This window comes from Empidonax traillii, unplaced genomic scaffold, assembly GCF_003031625.1.
Source record: "Empidonax traillii isolate 1590-97213 ecotype Southwest subspecies unplaced genomic scaffold, ASM303162v1 scaffold452:size499809, whole genome shotgun sequence".
Classification (NCBI taxonomy): Eukaryota; Metazoa; Chordata; class Aves; order Passeriformes; family Tyrannidae; genus Empidonax; species Empidonax traillii.
In genome coordinates, this window is record NW_020955645.1 from 432,525 (window position 1) to 451,641 (window position 19,117).

Below are 19,117 nucleotides of genomic sequence, written 5' to 3' on the forward strand. Positions count from 1 at the left end.
ATATTTAGAATCAGTCCATATATTTATTCATTTTCCCTTCGACAGTTCAAGAGCTCGGGTGAGAGCTATCAGTTCTGCTTTCTGGGTTGAAGTCCCAGCAGGAAAATGATTTGATTCGATTACCTGTTCCGTGGTGGTTACTGAATAGCCAACCATCCTTACACCTTGCTTCACAAAGCTGCTGCCATCCAAGAACCAATCATCTGCATCCTGGAACAGTTCTTCTTTGAGGTCTGGGTGGTTGGAGTACACTGCCTCAATGGTCTCCAAGCAGTCATGGATGAGAGGTTTAGCTGAAGTTCTTCCTTCTAGGAATGAAGCTGGGTTGACAATGTTAGTTACCTGAATGGTTATGTCATCTGATTAAGCCAGGGTTGCCTGGTATTTTGGGAACCAAGAAGGTGAAAACCAATGGTAACCTTTTTGTTCCAGTACTACTGAGACAGTGTGAGATACCTATCAACACAGTCATTTTCTGTCCCATTGTAAGTTTCCTAGCTTTTTCTATATTTACGACCACTGCAACCACTGCTCTCAGGCAAGTAGGTCATCATTTGCTTACTTCATCCAACTGTTTGGAGAAATAGGTTCTTTTGTATAACCCTAATTGTTGGGCTAGGACCCCTAAAACCATTCCTTTACATTCATGCAAGAACAACCAAAAGGGTTTCTTCATGTCAGGTAAGTCCAACGCTGGAGATCTCATGAGTTCTCGTTTCAGTCATTTGAAGGCTTCGTCTGTCTTGGGGATACAGGTTATGTTATTTTTTGTTATTTTCAGCAGGTCATATAAAGGTTTTGCAAGCAGTCCATGCTGATATATCCATAAACAACACCAATCTGTCATTGCTATAAATGCTCGGAGATCTCTCACCGTTTCTGGTCTGGGCATCTGGCAGATAACTTCCTTTCTTGCTGTTCCCAGGGAACATTGTCCACCGGAGACTTCACATCCCAGGTATACCACTTTTTCTTGCACCAACTGTGCTTTCTGTTGGGAAACTCAGTAACCATTTAAACCCAAGAAGTTTAAAAGCTAGATTGTCCACTGCACACACACTTCTTCTGTTTCGGTCACTATTAATAAGTCATATACATATTGTAGAAGAATGCCTGGTGGCTGCTGCCATTGTTCCATCTCTTTGGCTAGCTGGTTACTGAACAAAGTGGGACTATTTTTAAATCCCTGGGGTAAGACCGTCCAACTTAATCGCCTCTTTCTCCCACTATTGACAGATTCCCACTCAAAAGCAAAAATCTTTTGACTTTCCTGAGCTAGGGTGTGATGGTTTGGACCTGGCTCCCTGCCAAATGCCTGAAAGTTACAACAACAGCCCCCTTCCCCCCCCTCCTCTCTTCCCTTAGGTTAAAGGAAAAGAAACTATAAAAATTAAAGAACCCAAAGTCAAACTACTTATGTAAAAATATATCTATATTTACGTAAATTACAGTTATGTACAGTTAAGATGCTATATACACAGTAAAAGGGGATCCACCCCCCCAAAGGGAAAGAGAAAAAAGGGGACGAAAGGGAACAAAAGGGACACCGAACAGGTATACTAGATCAAACTCAAGAACTATACTAATAACTAACAAAACAGATCTCACCACGTCCCTTAGAACAGCAGGATTGGCAGTCACGGTCAGCACTCTCCAAACCTCCACGTGGCAGGACGGTGGACTCTGCAGGCCTCAGCCTCAGATAAGCAAGACCAACGCAGGGACCCACTGTTCCCAAACCTCGCCGGAAGAGAAGAGAGTGAGGTCTCTAATCTCCGACTTATTTATACTCTGGTTTACGTAAAAATCATATGGAATACTGGGTACTTGGCTACTTCCTTGGTTACAAGCTGGTCACCAGGAAGGCCTAGACTAAAACCATCACATAGGGGTAGACAGAAAAAGACATGTTTAAATCTAACACTGTGAACCAAATCAAATTATCTCTCAGTTTTGTTTAAAGTGTATAGGGATTTTCTACCATGAGGTATAAGGTTTTAGTTATCTCATTTACAACCCTCAAATCCTGAACTAGTCTGTAAGTTCCATTTGGTTTCTTGACTGGGAGAATTAAAGTCTGATTCACACTCTATTAGAAGCCCCAACTTCAAAAAGTTTTCAATTATTGGTTCCATTCCTTTTCTGTCTTCAAACCTCAATGGATATTGTTTCCTGACTACTGGATTTGCTCCTAGTAATAATTCTATCTGGATAGGAGTAGCCTGTTTTGATTTGCCAGGTACATCTGTAACCCATACCAAGGGAAACACTTGATCTAAAATTTGACTGATATTTTGATTGTTTTGCTCTGGCTTTACGCAGCTCATGGTTAAACTCAGGGCTGCTATTATTTGTTCTTCGTTTACCTGAAATTCAAGTTTGCCTTTTTCAAATTTAATCACAGCTTCCAGGTTTTCCAACAAATCTCTACCCAACAGAGGCTTTGGGGAATTAGGTAGATATAAAAATTGATGAATTCTCATTTTTTTTCCCAATTTTATACTTGGGTTTCAGAAAGAATGCTTTTTCCGATTGGCCTGTTGTTCCCACGACTTGAAAAAAATTATCACTTTTGGGCACTAGTTCTTGGTTTAAAACCAAAAATGTGGCTCCAGTGTCAATCAGAAAGTCTAATTCTTTTTCACATTCCCCTAGCTCAATTTTAACCAGTGAGTCTGCTAGGGAACGACTCATTGGTCCCCCTCATTCACTATTCTGATGAGCAATGACAGCTCCCTCCTGGGTTCCTATTTGCCAATTTAGGTCAATCCTGTTTCCAGTGTCCCTCCTGCATGCAATAGGCACATTGGTTTTGTTCCACTCTTGCTTGTTGAAAAGGTAAACCCCCTCTTCCTCATATTGCCTGCCCTCTGCCATGACCCCTAATATTTGAATTCTGAGTTAAAGCAGCAACTACAACCATTGTAAGTTTTTTATCTTCTCTTTTTTCCCTGTTGTTGTACACTTTCCAGGCTTCATTCATTAACACCTCTAAATCTTTATTGGAATGATGATCAGTTTTCTGTAACCTTTTTCTAATATCAGGGTTACTTTGTCCCATTAACAACCCCAGTAGTTTTTGTTTACCTGTATCTCAGTTTAATGAGACGTAGCTGTTTTGCTGAGGATGAGTTATGAGGAAGACTCAAACTCCTCCCTCTAAGGAATTGTAAATCTGAAATTAAGAGGCTCCAATTGAGAAAGTGTGGAAAAAGGAAAAAAAATCAGCCCTTTATTAGAAGATATATGTGTATTGGCAGAACAACGAAAGAACAGAAATAAAACAATCAAACAATAATCCTATACTCAAAAATAATCCCCTTCAAAAAAAAAAAAAAACGAACAAACAAAAAAGGTAAACAGTTCAGTTTGTGCCTTTGGTGCAATTCTAACCCCAGTCAGCAGGGGGCACTTTTGGATCACTGGAGATGCAGAGCCTGCAATGCTCTGTGCCATGTGGGGGGCCCCCGGGTGTGCTGGAGAAGCTGAAAATGGAGGTCTTCCCTCCCCTTCACCAGGAAAGGGGAGAAAAGGAAGGAAAGAAAAAAAGTTCTTCCCAACAGGAACTCACTGTCTCCAGTTGGACCGTGTGACTTTCCCTCTCCTTTGATGTGCCCAAGAACCACTGCCAAAAAAACCCCATGGGAACGGAGGAGGGGAAAAAGGTGATCCCCCTCCCAAACAGTTCCTCTCCAATAAAAATCCAAGCAGGTTCCGGGTTGGGTAGAAAAACAGGTCACAGGCAAACTGGGGTCAGGAGAGGAAGAAAGAAAACCCAAAACCTGTCTGGCAGCAAGGTTGAGAACAAAGCCACCTTGGAGCTCCTGCCACCCAGACCTTGTCCCAGCTCAGGCAACAATGAAGTCCGTGCTCTTTCCCAGGAGAGGAGAAAAAAAAAAGTAAAGAAACTCCTGACCCCTCCCCACAGACTCTTGAGGGCCATTAACTTGGAATGTGGCTCTACTAGCCACTTCTTTTGCATTAGTCAATTGCCCAAGGCACAGCCAACCTGCCCATTCAACACCCTTTCACACAGTGGGAAGGGGGAAGGGAAAATTCCTGCTTAGTTTCCCAGTACAAGTAAAACCATGACAACCTGTCTCTGATGATGGATCCAGAGTAGTGTATTTTCTCATGGTAACTTTAAGCCTGTCTAGGAATGCTGTAGGCATCTCGTCTCATCCTTGTCTTACATTGTACAAGGCTGCCCAATTTACTGCTTTAGGTATAGCATTTCACAATCCCACCAGGATCAATTTTCTATATTGTTCCAATAACTTATACTGGTCCAGGTCATTTGGGTCTCAGGTTTTCTCACTGGAAAAATGTCATCTATGTTTCCCCTTAAAGCATCTGTTGCAATCTCCCCTTCCACATGGTTTCTTGCTGTTTTTATTACAAGCTCTTTTTCTGTTTCTGTCAATTCTGAGAGAATCAAGTCAATATCTGACCAATCTATGTCCTGATTTTTCATAATTAATTCACATCTCTTAGCTATCCTTTCAGGATTTTCCCTAAATAGTTTTACTTCCTCCCTCCAGCTGTTCAAATCACTTGCCGAAAATGGCACTTTCACTTTTTTATGAATGCCTGTAGCTGTTATTACCGATCTTAAAGGGGCAACAATGTGGCTGGTCTCAACTCTAGCTTTTGTCCTACCCCTAGTCTTGCCCCTAGCTTTCTGTCCCAATTGTCCGACCCCGATGTATACTACTCACCCCCTCTTTGGGGTCTTCCACGCTCTCTGCTATGCTTTCACTGCCTGTCACATCTAATCCTGATTCCTGTGGGCTGCCAGGTCTCTACCTAATGGGCTCTGGTCTCCGGCTGGAGTTCCTGAAGGTCTATAATGCTCTCCTCATCACTATCTCTTTTTCACAACTTAAGACACCTTTGACCTATGTTGCATGCATCACAACAATGTTTTCTCAGTCTACTATTTTTTTGACTCTTCTCCAATGCTAAAACAAAAGGGATATTTATTCCGCAGTTTTTTTGTCATTCAGGTTTATTTCTTAAGGTGAAAAATATATCTGCGTAAATTACTTTGTCCCACCTTTTCTCTCTACTGAGAAACAGCATGAGCTGTAAAATTGTACTGTAATTAATACTTCCTTTGAGCTGCCATTTTTCACCATCATCTAAGCTATACAGAGGTCACCAGTTTTGACAGTACTTTAAGGATGTCTTTTTGTTCAGATTCCATCCAGGAATTCTGCCTAACTCTTTCCAATGTTTTAAAATGCATCCCAGAGGTGTTTTGGTATTTATCTCTTTGCTCAACCCACTCCCCATCTCTCTAATGAGTCTGGTATATCTATCTACAATTTATCAGTTGCTATTGGTGGCACCGTACTTTTCTCAGAGCATACACCACAGTCTAAGACCTCTATTTAGCCATATTTCTCAGTCTCTTTGGGGGGATAATATAACTTAGCTACAATCTCTATTCATCAGATTAAATCAAATTATTGAACACTCTGAGCATCAGTAATATACCATCCTATATAAGGATCATGAACCCACATAGGTTCCCAATTACTAAAGTTCTCAATTACTAAAAAATCATATCCTTTCTGTTCTAAATGATCTATAAATTTATGCAATGTTCCCCATAATTTTTCAAGCACTTCCCACTGCTGAATTTCTCTTTCCAACTCTAATTGTGCTATGCTTCACTCATCATCCTCTAGCCTAATGCATTTCTTATAAAACTCCTGTTCTCATCTCAAAATATTCCTCAATCTATCCCACCACTTCATGTATTTACTGACCAATCGCTTCGTCTGTTTCTGGCCCGTGCCCTCGTGGGCAGCATGGAACCACAGACTGGGACTCCTCACTCACCTCATAGTAAAAACTGTGTCTAGCAGTCATAAATAAAGATACGGTGGGCATTTGAGAGGAATAAGAAGGTCATGGGTCAAAAGATTTTGCAAGTTCCAGAAACTAGGTCGTTGAACAAAGGAAATTGAAAATTTCAAGTGAGGCAGATGATTAAAGAGACCCCAAAATTGAGGCCAAGACTCGGAACAACCACCAAAAATCTCCCCAAAAAGACAATTGTAGAAGACTCTGCCTCAAGCTCCGCCTAAACCCCGTCCATAATGAATATGATGATTAGATGCCAAAATCAAATGAATATGTGTGTAAAATTGTAGCCTCTAACGAAAGCTGTATAAATTACCTGACTTTTCCCTGAGTACTTTGGAGCTAGTTTGTCTGGTGCAAACCAACTAGTTCCCCGATGTTGCATGAAATAAATACCTTGCTACTTAAAGACAAAATTCGTCTCTGAGCAGTTATTTTGAGCCATTTTTGGCATCTGACAACTCGTTGAGACTGCTGAATGAGAGGGCGAGTCAAGTGAATTTGCAGAAGTTAAAGCCATCCAACGAGCCCTAAAGATTGACAAACGAGAAAAAGGGACCTGTACTTTATACTGATTCTTGGACAGTGGCTAATGCCCTGTGGGGGTGGCGACAGCAATGGAAGAAGGTCAATTGGCAACACAGGGGTAAACCCATTTGGGCTGCTGCATTGTGGCAAGACATTGCTGCACGGGTAGAAAACATGACTCTGAAAGTGCATCATGTCGATGCTCACATGCCCAAAGGTTGTGCCACTGAAGAACATCAGAACAATGAACAGGTGGATAAGGCTGCTGAGATTAGAATAACCCAGGCAGACTTGGACTGGGAACAGAAGGGTGAGCTATTTAAAGCCTGATGGGCCCATGAGACATCAGGACATCTAGGAAGAGATGCGACATACAGATGGGCTCATGATAGAGGGGTGGATCTGATCATGGAGGTCATCACACAGGTTATTCCTGAATGTGAAACGTGCAGCAATCAAGTGAGCCATGCAAGTAAAATCTCCCTGGAACAGAGGGTGGTGGCTGGGCTTCCAATATGGTAAGGTCTGGAAAATTGACTACATTGGACCACTGCCACAAACACACCAAGGCAAGAGCTACATACTCACCATGGTGGAATGTAGAAGTATGTCTCAGTTTAAATGAGACACAGGTGTTTTGCTGAGGATGAGTTATGAGGAAGACCCAAATTCCTCCCTCTAAGCAATTGTAAATCCGAAATTAGGAGGCTACAATTGAGGGGGAAAAAAAGTGCGGAAAAAGGAAGAATAACAGCCCCTTATTAAAAGATATATGTGTTTTGGCAGAAACAAGGAGAGAAAACAAGTAAAACAGCCAAACATTACTTCTATACCCACAAATAATCCCCTTCAAAACAAACCAATAAACAAGCAAAGAAAAAGGTAAACAGTTCAGTTTGCCCCCTTTGGTGCAATTCTAACCACAGTCAACAGGGGACACTGTTGGATCACCAGAGATGCAGAGCCTGCAATGCTTTTTACCGATCATCAGGGGGCGTTGTTGAATCACTGGAGATGCCACGTGGGGGAACACCCTCCTGGGTGTATTGGAGAAACCAAAAATGGAGGTCTTCCCTCCCGCCCTGGGAAAGGGGAGAGATAGGAGGGAGAGAAAGAGTCCTTCCCAAGAGGAACTCACTCTGTCCTGATGCCCAAAAAAATCAGATAAAACTGTTTAGACAGAGTTTTATGCCTAAAACAGCAAGGTATTTATTGACTGACGGCCGGGCAACCTGCCAGCTAATGCTGGGAAAACAGGCTCCGAGCAGGTTAGGTTAGAATGAGTATTTTAAACAGGTTTGGCAATGATTACAACATAATCACATACATATTTATATTATTGCATCATTAGATTACAATATTCATAGCAGGTGGAGTCAGGGCAGAGATTGAGGCGTGGTCTCTATTTTGAGGAATATTTTGGTGGGAGATCATGCCTTACTTCCTCATGGGGTCTCAAATTCTCTCCTCTTCATTGGGTGACCCTGGTGACCTTTCGTTCTTTCCATTGCTCTGTGTTCTGATCATTCAGCTTTAAAGAAACCCTTGGCTTTAGGCCCGCTTTACCCATTCAAATGTCTACCTTGGCTCCTCCGGATGAGATTTATGGGCATTGGGTTCTTTGTCCAGTGTTTGTTGTGATTCCTTTAAGGTCTGATGCCCAGCACGGGACAAAGTCTTCCTGTACGAAATGTAGTTTACAGTAAACGAAATATAGCTTTCAGTAAACTTTAAGTCGTACGGGGGGGTAGGGGGGTTCTTATGGGTTTACAGTAAAAGTATTTCGATTAACCCTTCCTGTTTCAGTCCCACTGGTCAAACTGTGAGGTATAGTTTTTCCTTTTTCCTTTAATGTGCACAAGAACTGCTGCCAAGAAAGAAAAAAAACAGGAACAGAGTAGGGGAAAACTTTCCAAAACAGTTCCTCTCCGATGAAAATCCAAGCAGAATCCACAGTTGACAACCAGGCTATAAACAAAACCACCTCCGAGCTCCTACTCCAACCTTGTTCAAGCTCCAGCAGTAACCTCAACTCCTCCCCCTCCATTTCCGAGGAGACAAGAGAGGAAAAAAATAAAAAAAACAAACCAAACAAACAAAACCCAAAAAAAACTCCTCACCCCTCCCCAAATACAAGATCCTGAGGACCATCAACTAGGAATATAGTCCTACCAGCCACTTCTTTTGTTTTACTTAATTGCCTAAGTCATAGTCAATCTGCCCATTCAACATCCCCTTCACACATTGGACAGGGGGAAGGGAAAAATTCCTGCTTAGTTTCTAAGAACCAGCAAAACCATGACAGAGTAAATACCCTTTTCCAGAAGATTTTGCTACCGAGGAGTCAGTTATTTCACTTTGGAAAGGTTCCCCTGCCACTTTCTCAAAACAGTGCTGTTCTCTCCCCCCTTGCATTTCAGAAACTTGCTCTCTGATACGTGAGGAGAGAGCAGATGCCACAGGCCTTTGCATTCTAGTGGGGAGAGTAATGGCCAGTCTTCGCAAACGAAGAACCGGGGAAGGTCTTTACACCTTCCAACCTGCGCATTGGATTTTTTTTAGGTGAGACACAGTGTGCGCAGAACTGAGCCCACCCTTTAATCCTAAGGTTCATCTGCCGGGGCCAAGTGAGCTTGGACGGTGGCAGCGAGGTCCTCAGGACGTAGATTGATTGCCTTACAGGGCTAACGAGCTCCATCTGCCCGGGGAGGGGCCCTGACCGGGAATCGAACCCGGGTCTCGGCGTTGACAGCGCCGCGGCTTAACCACTGCACCACCAGGGGCACTCAAGTGGGGAGAGAGAGTGGAGCAGAGATAATAAAACTCGAAGATGAAACAGGAGGAGTGTCTTGCTCAGGTCCAGTGCTGCTGTGCACCCTAGTGCAGCTCTTCCTTTGTAAGTTTTTAGCTTTCTTATCTTCAGAATAAACCTTTTTGGATTCTTTTCACTGCCTTGGCATTTTTGGGGGTACCTGTGGGTATCTTACCACACATGGAGGCAACGGTTGGCTGACTGGAAACATATCCTGTAAACCAGATCACTGCTCGAAACACCATCTTAGGCCTTGAGAGGCACATTTTGGGGTGACATGAAGCCCTAGAGTGAATTGAATCAGATAATGGCACTCACTTTTGAAATAACCTTATAAGCTCTTGGACAAAGAAACATGGCATTGAGTGAATATATCACATCCCTTATCACTTACAAGCCCCTGGAAAGATTGAGAGGTATAATGGACTGCTGAAGTCTATGTTAAGAGCGTTAGGTGATGGGACATGGAAGCATTGGGATGCAAACTTAGCTGAAGTCACTTGACTGGTCAACACTAGAGGATCTGCCAACCACTCTGGTCCTGACCAAACAAAACCCCTACACACTGTGTGAGGAAAGAAGAGCCCTGTACTACACATGGGGAAGTGGTTGGGGAAGTCGGTGTGGGTTTCTCCTCCCATGGGGAAAGGCAAACCCATTTGTGGGATTGTCTTTGCTCAGGGACCAGGGTGTACCTGGTGGGTAATTTGGAAGAATGTGGAGTCCCGGTGTGTTCCTCAAGGAGATTTAACCTTGGGGAAAATATAATCTCTGTTGTAAGTTGTATGTTGCAGGAAGTAAAGTAGCAGGACAATGAAAAACAAATTTTGTGAGGAGTAAGGAGAGTGCGACAATGACCCGAGCTGGGTTGCTGTTGGTGCCCAAAGATAGATTGTGTTTCTTCTAGTGTCCTGAGTGCCCATCCTGATGGAATGGAGTCCAAGATTTGGAGGGGTAGAAAAAGCCAATAAAAATCGGAAAAAATAACACTTATGTGTGAAAGGATGGGGTATATATATATAATATAGGTATTAAGTGGGATCTGAGTATGACGCAAATGGTATGGAATAAGGGGTGGAGATTGTATTGTATCTGGTTGAGATGGAGTTCATTTCCCCATAGCAGCCCTCACAGTGCTGTGCTTTGCATTGGTAGCTGGAAAGGTGTTGATAACATGCCAGTGTTTTGGCTACTGCTGAGCACAGCATCAGCACTGTAACATTCCTTCCCCAATCAAGGGCAGGATCCTGGGAGGGGACCCAAGTAGACCAGCTGACCCAAACTGACTAAAGGGATATTCCATATCATATGATGTCAGCTGAGATATAAAAGCTAAGGAAAGGAGGAGGAAGTGGGAGCATTCATTGTTTACAATGTCCACTACAGTTGGAAAGGCAAGGAAAGGCAGGGCTTGGCAAGGCAATGCAAGTCATAGGAGGAGCAAGGCCAGGCAAGAAAGTGGTAGGCATGACAAAGTGGGGGATGGGACTCGAATGCAAAGCAAGGCAAGGCAATGGTTGGCAGGGCAAGGCAAGGTAGTGGGAGGCAAGGCAAAGGGATGGGTCTGCAAGGCAAAGCAACTGAGAGATAGGCAATGCAAGGCAAGGCAAGGCAAAAGAGATGTAGGCAATGCAAGGCAAGGCAAGGGAGTGGTAGGCAAGGCAAGACATGGCAAGAGATGGTAAGGCATATCAAGGAAATGCAAGGTTGGGCAGGCAAGGCAAGGCAGTGCAGGTATGGATGCTGAAAGAAATGGAGCTGCACACCATACAGAGCTCAGTTTCAGGATTTCTTCCCTGACATTTTTCGTTATTCCTCTTTTATTCATATTCTCTTGTAAAGAGCACCTGTTGTCTTTTAGTTAACTGGAATTCCCAGGATCGTCCTAAACCAGTATTTTGATCCCACACACTCATACTGGTTGTGTTCAGCCATGAGAGAAAAACACACGCTATCATGCAGAGTGGTTTTCCACTTTGAGAAACACAACATTCTCTCTGTCAAAACACTTAGCCAAGGTGGGTCCTCCCTTTTGATTACAATTAACTAAATGCAGGTGCAGAGTGACTCAGCTTGTTCCCACAGCAAGGGAGGGGTAGGCAGGGCAAGGCAAGACAAGGGTGTGGTAAGCAAAGCAAGGCAAGGAGTGGGTTTGTAAGGCAAGACAATTGAGAGGTGGGCAATAAAAGGCAAGGCAATGCAAGGGAGGTATTGGAAATTCAAGGCAAGGCAAGGTAGGACAAGGCAAGGCAACACAAGGCAAGGGAAGGGAATAGAAGGCAAGGCAAGGTAAGAACACAGAGCAGTCAGAAAGGCAAGGCAAGAGAGGGATAGGCAAGGCAAGACAAGACCAGATAAGAAGGTTAGACAGATCAAGATGATGAATTGTTATCCAAGGCCACGCAAGGCAAGGGAAGAGTTAGTGGGACAAGGCAATGCAAGGGAGTGGTAGGCAAGTGAGAAATAGGGAATGAAAGGCAAAACATAGCAAATGTGGTGTAGAAAATTGAATGGAAGGCAAGGGAGGAGTAGGAAAGGAAAGGCAGGGCAAGGCAAGTCAAAGTGTGGTATACAAGAGAAGGCAAAACATGGGTTGGCAAGGCAAGTGAAAAGTAGGCAATGAAAGGCAAGGCAATGCAAGGGAGGTGTAGGCAATTCAAGGTCAGGTAAGGGAGGGGTAGGCAAAACAAGGCAAGGGATGGCCAGGTATGGCAAGGGACTGCCAGGTTGGCTAGGCAATGCAACGCAATGCAATGGAAGGGTGGGGTAGGCAGGGCAAGGAGTCGTGGTTTTGCCCATCAGCCCATCCCTGGGGCTGAAGATAGTTTTGTCCAGGTAATTTCCGGACAAAAAGGCCAATCAAAAGTCCAGTAACGCCTTTGCTAATTACATCTTCAAGAAAACGGAAGAGAAAGTTGTTGGCGCAGTTGAAATTAGTAGCAGCAGCCATGTAGGGGAGAGGAGTAGCGGGCCCGAGCAGGGCCAAACTCCCTCCTCCCCCGGCTTGGGCCGGGGTGGGGGGAGCAGGTGCAACACTGAAGTCCTCCCTTCTCTCTTGTAAGGGAATGAAGAAAAAAAAGTTTAAAAGATGGACTGCTTGAACAGAAACTGCTGTGGAAAAATTCCAGCCGAAAGATAACGGAGCTTCCAAGGTCGAAGCTGGCAGCTGAAACTGCAGCAAGAAAAGTAAAGTGCGAAAGGAGAGAGGCTTATATCCCCCCTGCCTTTCTGCTCTCTCTCCTTAGCAGGGAAAAGACTGAAAAGTAATCCCTGCTACTTATAAAAGCTTGTTGAAGTAAGGAGACCCCCTATGCAGCTAATAGAAGAGTCTGTGGATGTACCAAAGAAAACCGAAACTTCATGAAAAGGACTGAAGTGAGGCAGAGTCCTAGTGGAGATTTGTGACCCTGAGGAAAACCTGTGCTGGAGCAGTGACGACTCAAGTAGAATACTGAAATCCGTGTGTGTGTGTGGATCTATACTGCTGTTAAAGATTTTGTAACTCTGAAAAATCTCATGCTGGAGCGAGACGGCTCATGTGAGATGTTGGAATCCGTGCGTGTGTGGATTCGTGCTAGACCCATGCCTAGAAGTCTATCAAGAACTGTTCTCCCATGGAGAGGGACCTCCATAGGGAAACAGGGGTGAACTCTTAAGCCATTATCCCCTGTAACCCTGTGGAAGAAGATCCATAGTAAGCAAGTGTCCCCTTGCAAGCCTATGGAAGGAAGACCTTTCAAGACTGGGTAACCCCCAGCCTTTGGTCTTAACCCAGGAGAGGGGTAAGCCCAGCCCTGGAAGCCAACACAAAGCGAGAGAGAAAGAGAAGAAGTTCCAACTGCAATGAAAGTGCTGCTACTGCTGAGAATCTGTTACTAGAAGGAGAGAACTGGAGCTCCAAAAATACAAAATGAAACTACTTCTTCTCCTTAGACTGGTATAAAAGAGAAGAAGTATTTCTGTAAATATATAACACTTCAACTTGAGTAAAAATTGTTATAAATATAATTCTTTAGTTTTTAACTTATTAGTAATTTTTGTTTTACTAGTAATAAATGTATATACTATTTTACCCCAAATCCTGTCTCTCTTTTGTCTGCAAAAACTTACTCTCAACTAGTGATAATTATGTGGGGAATACAAGGCAAAATTGACCCAGAGCAAAACCACGACACAAGGCAAGGCAAGACAGTGACCTACAAGAAAAGGCAAAGGATGAGTTGTGAAACGAGAGCAAGACCTAAAAGAGTTAAACTGAGGTATCTTGCTCTTTTGGGGAAAAGATCCCCCAACACCTGTTCTACCTGTGCTGCTAAGGAAACATTCCAAACTTGTTCTACTCATTGGACCTAAACCTAAGAAGAATGCTAGAAACACTATACAATCAACCTAGAGGCCATAAATAAAGACAAGGTAGACATTTGAATAAGAGAAAAGGGCTGAGAGCCAAGGGGTTTTGCAAGCTTCAATAGTTGGGACAAGAACAACAGAGAGGTAAGGAGGTCAAAGTGAGGAAGAAGAGATATAGACCCCTGATTTGGGGCAGAAGGCTGGAACTACCACCACCAAGAGAAGAATCTGGAAAGCACCACCCTAAACTCCACCTGGACTCCACCTAAACTCTGCCTATAATCAATATGCATGATGAGATGTTGTAATTATATGAATATGTATGTAACCATGGATCTCACCTCACCTCATGGCTAGGCTTTGCAAACGAAGATTTGAGAAGGACTCTACTCACGCTTGCTACAGGTGCGCTGATGGCTACAAAGGTCAATGCGAGATAGACAAGCCCGATTGCAGAAGGCACAGCAGAAAGACTCCCCAGGTGATATCCACAAGATGCGAATCTTTCTGCATTGTCTTTTCTCCTCGAGAGTGATCCTGCGTGTGTTCTCAAAAGAAGCAGCAGTGTTATAGATGTAATGTTTGTTCTTTATCTTATCTGTGTACACAGAGCTAAGTTTACATCCTGTTTATTTGAGTTACATCCCTTATCTAATTCTCCAGGACTTTTCTAAAATTATACTGTTCCTTATTTGGGCATTCTGGGATTCTCTGGATTTCTCCTATCAAATCTCCCCTTTTTCTTGAGACTAAATTCCTTAAGGAAATTAGTCTCTTAATATCTATATTTTATTTTATAGCTTAAGGCATTACAACAGCTACAACCCTGACTCATGATGTGAGCCAAAATACAAACGGCAATTATTATGATTATAGCTATAAAGAGCTCTTTTAGCCACCTAAAATCAGGTAACCAGCAGTTCAGGGGATTCCAGATTCCTTGAAAACCTAAAGAGGTGTCATCTTGAGCTACCTGATGTAAAATTTGGGTTTCTTTCCAAATTTCCTGGACATCTGTAGACACTACCACTTTGGTTAATGTATAAACAACAGCTGGTGCTAATGACAGTGCATACTCCTCCTTGTGATTCTAAAAGAAGGTCTAGGCCATTCATTCTTGTAAAAAAACTTGTGGCAATCTATTAACTTCTTCCTATAATGCAATAATTTTACCCACTATATGATTTTCTATATATTCTATGATAGCAGAAATGTTTACTATTGCTTTTTCCAATTCACTCACTCCTAGACAGGGTAAAAACCATCTTACGAAACTGAAATTTAGTTGGTCACTCTGCTATAGCATTTAAGGTTCATTTTGTGTGCCCCAAATAGCTTTTTATACATAATCCTGAGGGCGCGTGATCTTTATCAATTACTGTTATGTTGGGGACTAAACCACCTAAAGTACAAATGCCTTTCCAGCCTAGGGGTAACACTTTCCAGCTTTATTTCCACATATCCAGTACCACCCCACTCCAGTTGGTACTGACCAAAAAGTATTCAGTTCCCCAAAATTAAGTATTTGAGTACATTGTGTGTGATTTCCGACAAATATGTCACTTTCATTCGGGTAATCTAATTTTCCTATTCCCGTTCCTTTAGGGGCGGTTACATCTTTGTACACACGTATGATTCTAAGAGATGTTGGTGGGTACTTGCACACTAACTATTATGTCTACTTTTTGGTGAAAGGAAGCTCTTACACAGTGACTAATATTAATTTCTCCCTGAATTGGAAATGCATATATGGTTAATGGCTTCATTGTGTTTTCAGGTAAATGAATGCACACCCAAGAATTATTTTTATGCAACACATGGGTCACATTTTGTAATAAAACTATACATAAATTTTGCTCCCAAGTCAAGATTGAATCAACTATTGTCAGGATAGCAAAACAAGACTTAAACATTTTTTTTATTCTTAGACAACTGATTAATTACCTGAGGGATATCTCGTATCTAGGTATTATCTGATTCAAGAGTATTTTAGTCACTTCCCTAGACTGGTTGGTGTGACAAGGAAAAGCATCTGGTCACCCAGAGAAGGTACCTCCCAAGATTAGAAGATACCCCCCTTTCCTGGGCAATTCAGTGAAATCAGTCTGCCAATTTTCAGCACAGTTAGTTCCACTTTCTGGGCCAAAACATCTGAGGAGAATCATAGAATCATAGAATTACTTGGGTTGGAAGAGACCTCCGAGATCATCAAGTCCAACCCCTGATCCAACCCCACTGTGATTACTAGATCATGGCACTCAGTGCCACATCCAGCCTCATCTTAAAAACCTCCAGGGACGGTGAATCCACCACCTCTCTGGGCAGGCTGTTCCAATGCCTGATCACTCTCTCTGGAAAGAAGTTCTTTCTATTATCCAACCTAAACCTCCCCTGGCAGAGCTGAAGCCCATGTCCTCTTGTCTTACTGCTGATTGCCTGGGAGAAGAGATCGACCTCCACCTGGCTACAACCTCCTCTCAGGTAGTTGTAGACAGTGATGAGGTCACCTCTAAGCCTTCTCATCTCCAGACTAAACAACCCCAGCTCCCTCAGCCTCTCCTCATAGGACATGCTCAAGTCCCTTCACCAACCTTGTTGCTCTTCTCTGGACCCACTCCAGCACCTCAATATCCTTCCTGAACTGAGGGGCCCAGAACTGGACAAAGTACTCCAGGTGTGACCTCACCAGCAGGGGAAGAATCACTTCCCTGGTCCTGCTGGCCACACTGTTCCTGATCTAGGTCAGGATGCCATTGGCCTTCTTGGCCACCTGGGCACACTGCTGGTTCATGTTCAGCCTCCTGTTGATCAGCACCCCCAGATCCCTTTCTGCCTGGCTACTCTCCAGCCGCTCTGTGCACAGCCTGTAGTGCTGCAGGGGTTGTTGTGGCCAAAGTGCAGGACCTGGCACTTGGCCTTGTTGAACTTCATCCCATTGGAATCAGCCCAACTCTCCAGCCTGTCCACGTCCCTCTGCAGAGCCCTCCTGCCTTCCAGCAGGTCGACACTCCCTCCCAACTTGGTGTCATCTGCAAATTTGCTAATGATGGACTCAATCCTCTCATCTAAATCATCAATAAAGATATTAAACAGAACTGTACCCAACACCGATCCCTGGGGGACACCACTAGTGACTGGCTGCCAGCTGGATGCAGCCCCATTTACCAGCACTCTCTGGGCCTGGCAATCCAGCCAGCTCTTAACCCAGCACAGAGTGCACCTGTCCAAGCTGTGGGCTGCTAGCTTTCCCAGGAGTATGTTATGGGAGACAGTGTCAAAGGCTTTGCTGAAGTCCAGATAGACCACATCCACAGCCTTCCCCTTAACCACCAAGTGGATCACCTGATCATAAAAGGAGATCAGGTTGGTCAGACAGGACCTGCCCCTCCTAAACCCATGCTGGCTGGTTCTGATCTCTTGTCCATCCTGTAGGTGCTGTGTGATTGCACTTAGGATGATCTGCTCCATAACCTTGCCAGGCACTGAGGTCAGGCTGACAGACCTGTAGTTTCCCAATTACGGAGTGTCCCTGATTCGATTATCTCATGGTTGGTAGTTACTGCATATCCAGAGAATTGTTTTCCATTGTGGACAAAGCTGCTTGTGGAAGGAACATGATGGATTTATGAGCAATTTATATTGTGTTCTGTAGTTTTATAAACTTTGCTTTAATATAGCTTTATAGATATTGTAAATTGTAAGTGCCATGATGGCTGTGAGTCTCCTAGCTAGAACAAAAGGAACTTTGTGCCAAGAAGAAGGTGGGGTTTGATAAAGTAAATAATTATCTCATTCTGACTAGATACCTGTTATAAACCAATTATAAGTGTATTTGTAATGTATGTTTACATCTGGACAGTAACTTGTAACCAATTGTGTGCATCTGGTCATGAGACCTTATATAGAGAAACTATAAAAGGTCAGAACTCTTTTAATAAAGTGGACATATTGGAGATCTTATAGATCGTATGCATATGTACCCTAAGCCCCTCTGTCAACAAGTGGTGCCCGAACAGGGACCCCTTGAGATTGCTGCCTCTTGATGTTTAGCCAGGAAAGGTCTTAAAAGCAGAAATCTGCTGCCCCTCCGAAGTTGTAGACGGAGACGGTGTTAAAAACAGCAACAGGTTGTCTGAGATCGTAACTTCGGATTCGCTGTTTGACAGGACGTAAAGGGAACGGGAGTGAAGTCAAGGGAAGCTGGCCAGATTTCAGCGACATTGCCTCTATGTCAGGAATTTAAAGAGAAACCGTACGGTAAGAAAGTTTTTGGGAATCTCGTCTTGATCAAACGAGCGACCAGGAAGGGAGAAGCATGGGGACCACCCTATCAAAAGTTGAGGAGGTGGTGGAAAAGCTTCTTCAGGCTATACTTTTTAAAAAAGATCCGCATTATGACTCTAATGCTCTTAGAGGGCTTTTGGAATGGTCCAAGGCTAGAGACCTTATACCCAGTGTGTCTGCTGCCTTTGAAGTGTCCACTTGGGACTCTGTAGGACAGAAACTATGGGAAGAGATCTCAAAGGGGTCTAAAGATGTTAAAAAGTTTCCTATCATATGGCGTTTATTAGTAGACGCGCTTCAGGACACAAAAATCGAACGCCGGGTGTCTCTGGATGGTGATAGCGGGGTTGAAGCAAAAACTCCTGAGAGCAAAACTTCTGCAGAGCAACTGGTGTTTGGAGTCGCCATTGCCCCTGTGCCAGTGGCAGCCAAAAAGCGGTTCGGCCCGGATCCAACCACGGGTGGGAAGGCAGGAACTGCGGGAGACAAAGGTAGCCCGGAGCCAGCAGCTCCATCAGTCACTGCACCTGCGCAGCCCACAACACCACCCCTCCCCTCTGCTCCTGCGTTGTCAGTGGCAACAGCGTCTACCAGCGTGCCTGCGCCATCTGCTGAGCCTGCGCTGTCAGCTACAACAGCGGGAACTGCTGCGCCTGTGCTCTCAGCGCCACCTGCTGTAGCCATCATGCATGTGTCAGGCATGGAGACAACTGTTACGTCATCAACAGCTGCAACTACGGATGAGGCATCTGTGACTAGTTTCGCGCATGCATCGAGAGTCGTACCTGCGTCAAAGTGTCTTCCTTCTCAACCCTGGAAGAATGAAACAAAATCAAAGGTTCGAGTGGAAAAGAAAATACTTCCACCACTTCCATCTTCAGGATCTTCTTCTTCTTCTGAGGAGGAGGAGAACTCAGCTGCTGGAAGCGAGAAAGCTACTTCTGGACCAGTAAAGACTCAGACAATCTGCTTCAATGCATCCAGGGGCTGGAAAGCAAAGCCACAGAGATGCAACCTCCTTTGCTGAATTCAACTCTCTCTGCTGCCCCAGCTTTGCCTGTAATGTCGATGCCACCTCCTGGAGTCCCTTTCTCACAGACTCCTGGAACAAAGATCCCTGTTACAGAGGTTCCAGCTTTACCGGGAGGAGGGATGGGAGGTGGGGGGTCATAATCCAGCTCTAAGATGGAAGGGAATAATTAAAGAAGCAATGCTAGAGGGAGATTTTGAGCCGTTAGGTGTTAGTGCTTACCCTGTGTTCGTGGATGGGGC

At 44.0% G+C, this 19,117-nt stretch overlaps 1 long non-coding RNA gene across 1 annotated transcript in view; it reads left to right on the forward strand.

Annotated features, from left to right (window-relative positions):
• The first annotated feature begins 9,748 nt into the window (after window positions 1-9,748).
• LOC114063150 overlaps window positions 9,749-19,117 on the forward strand; it is an 11,568-nt gene continuing 2,199 nt past the window's right edge. Inside the window, exons 1-2 of the long non-coding RNA XR_003572513.1 lie at window positions 9,749-9,909; window positions 10,742-10,746. This is a non-coding gene — a long non-coding RNA (uncharacterized LOC114063150). The remainder of the gene's footprint in view (window positions 9,910-10,741; window positions 10,747-19,117) is intronic.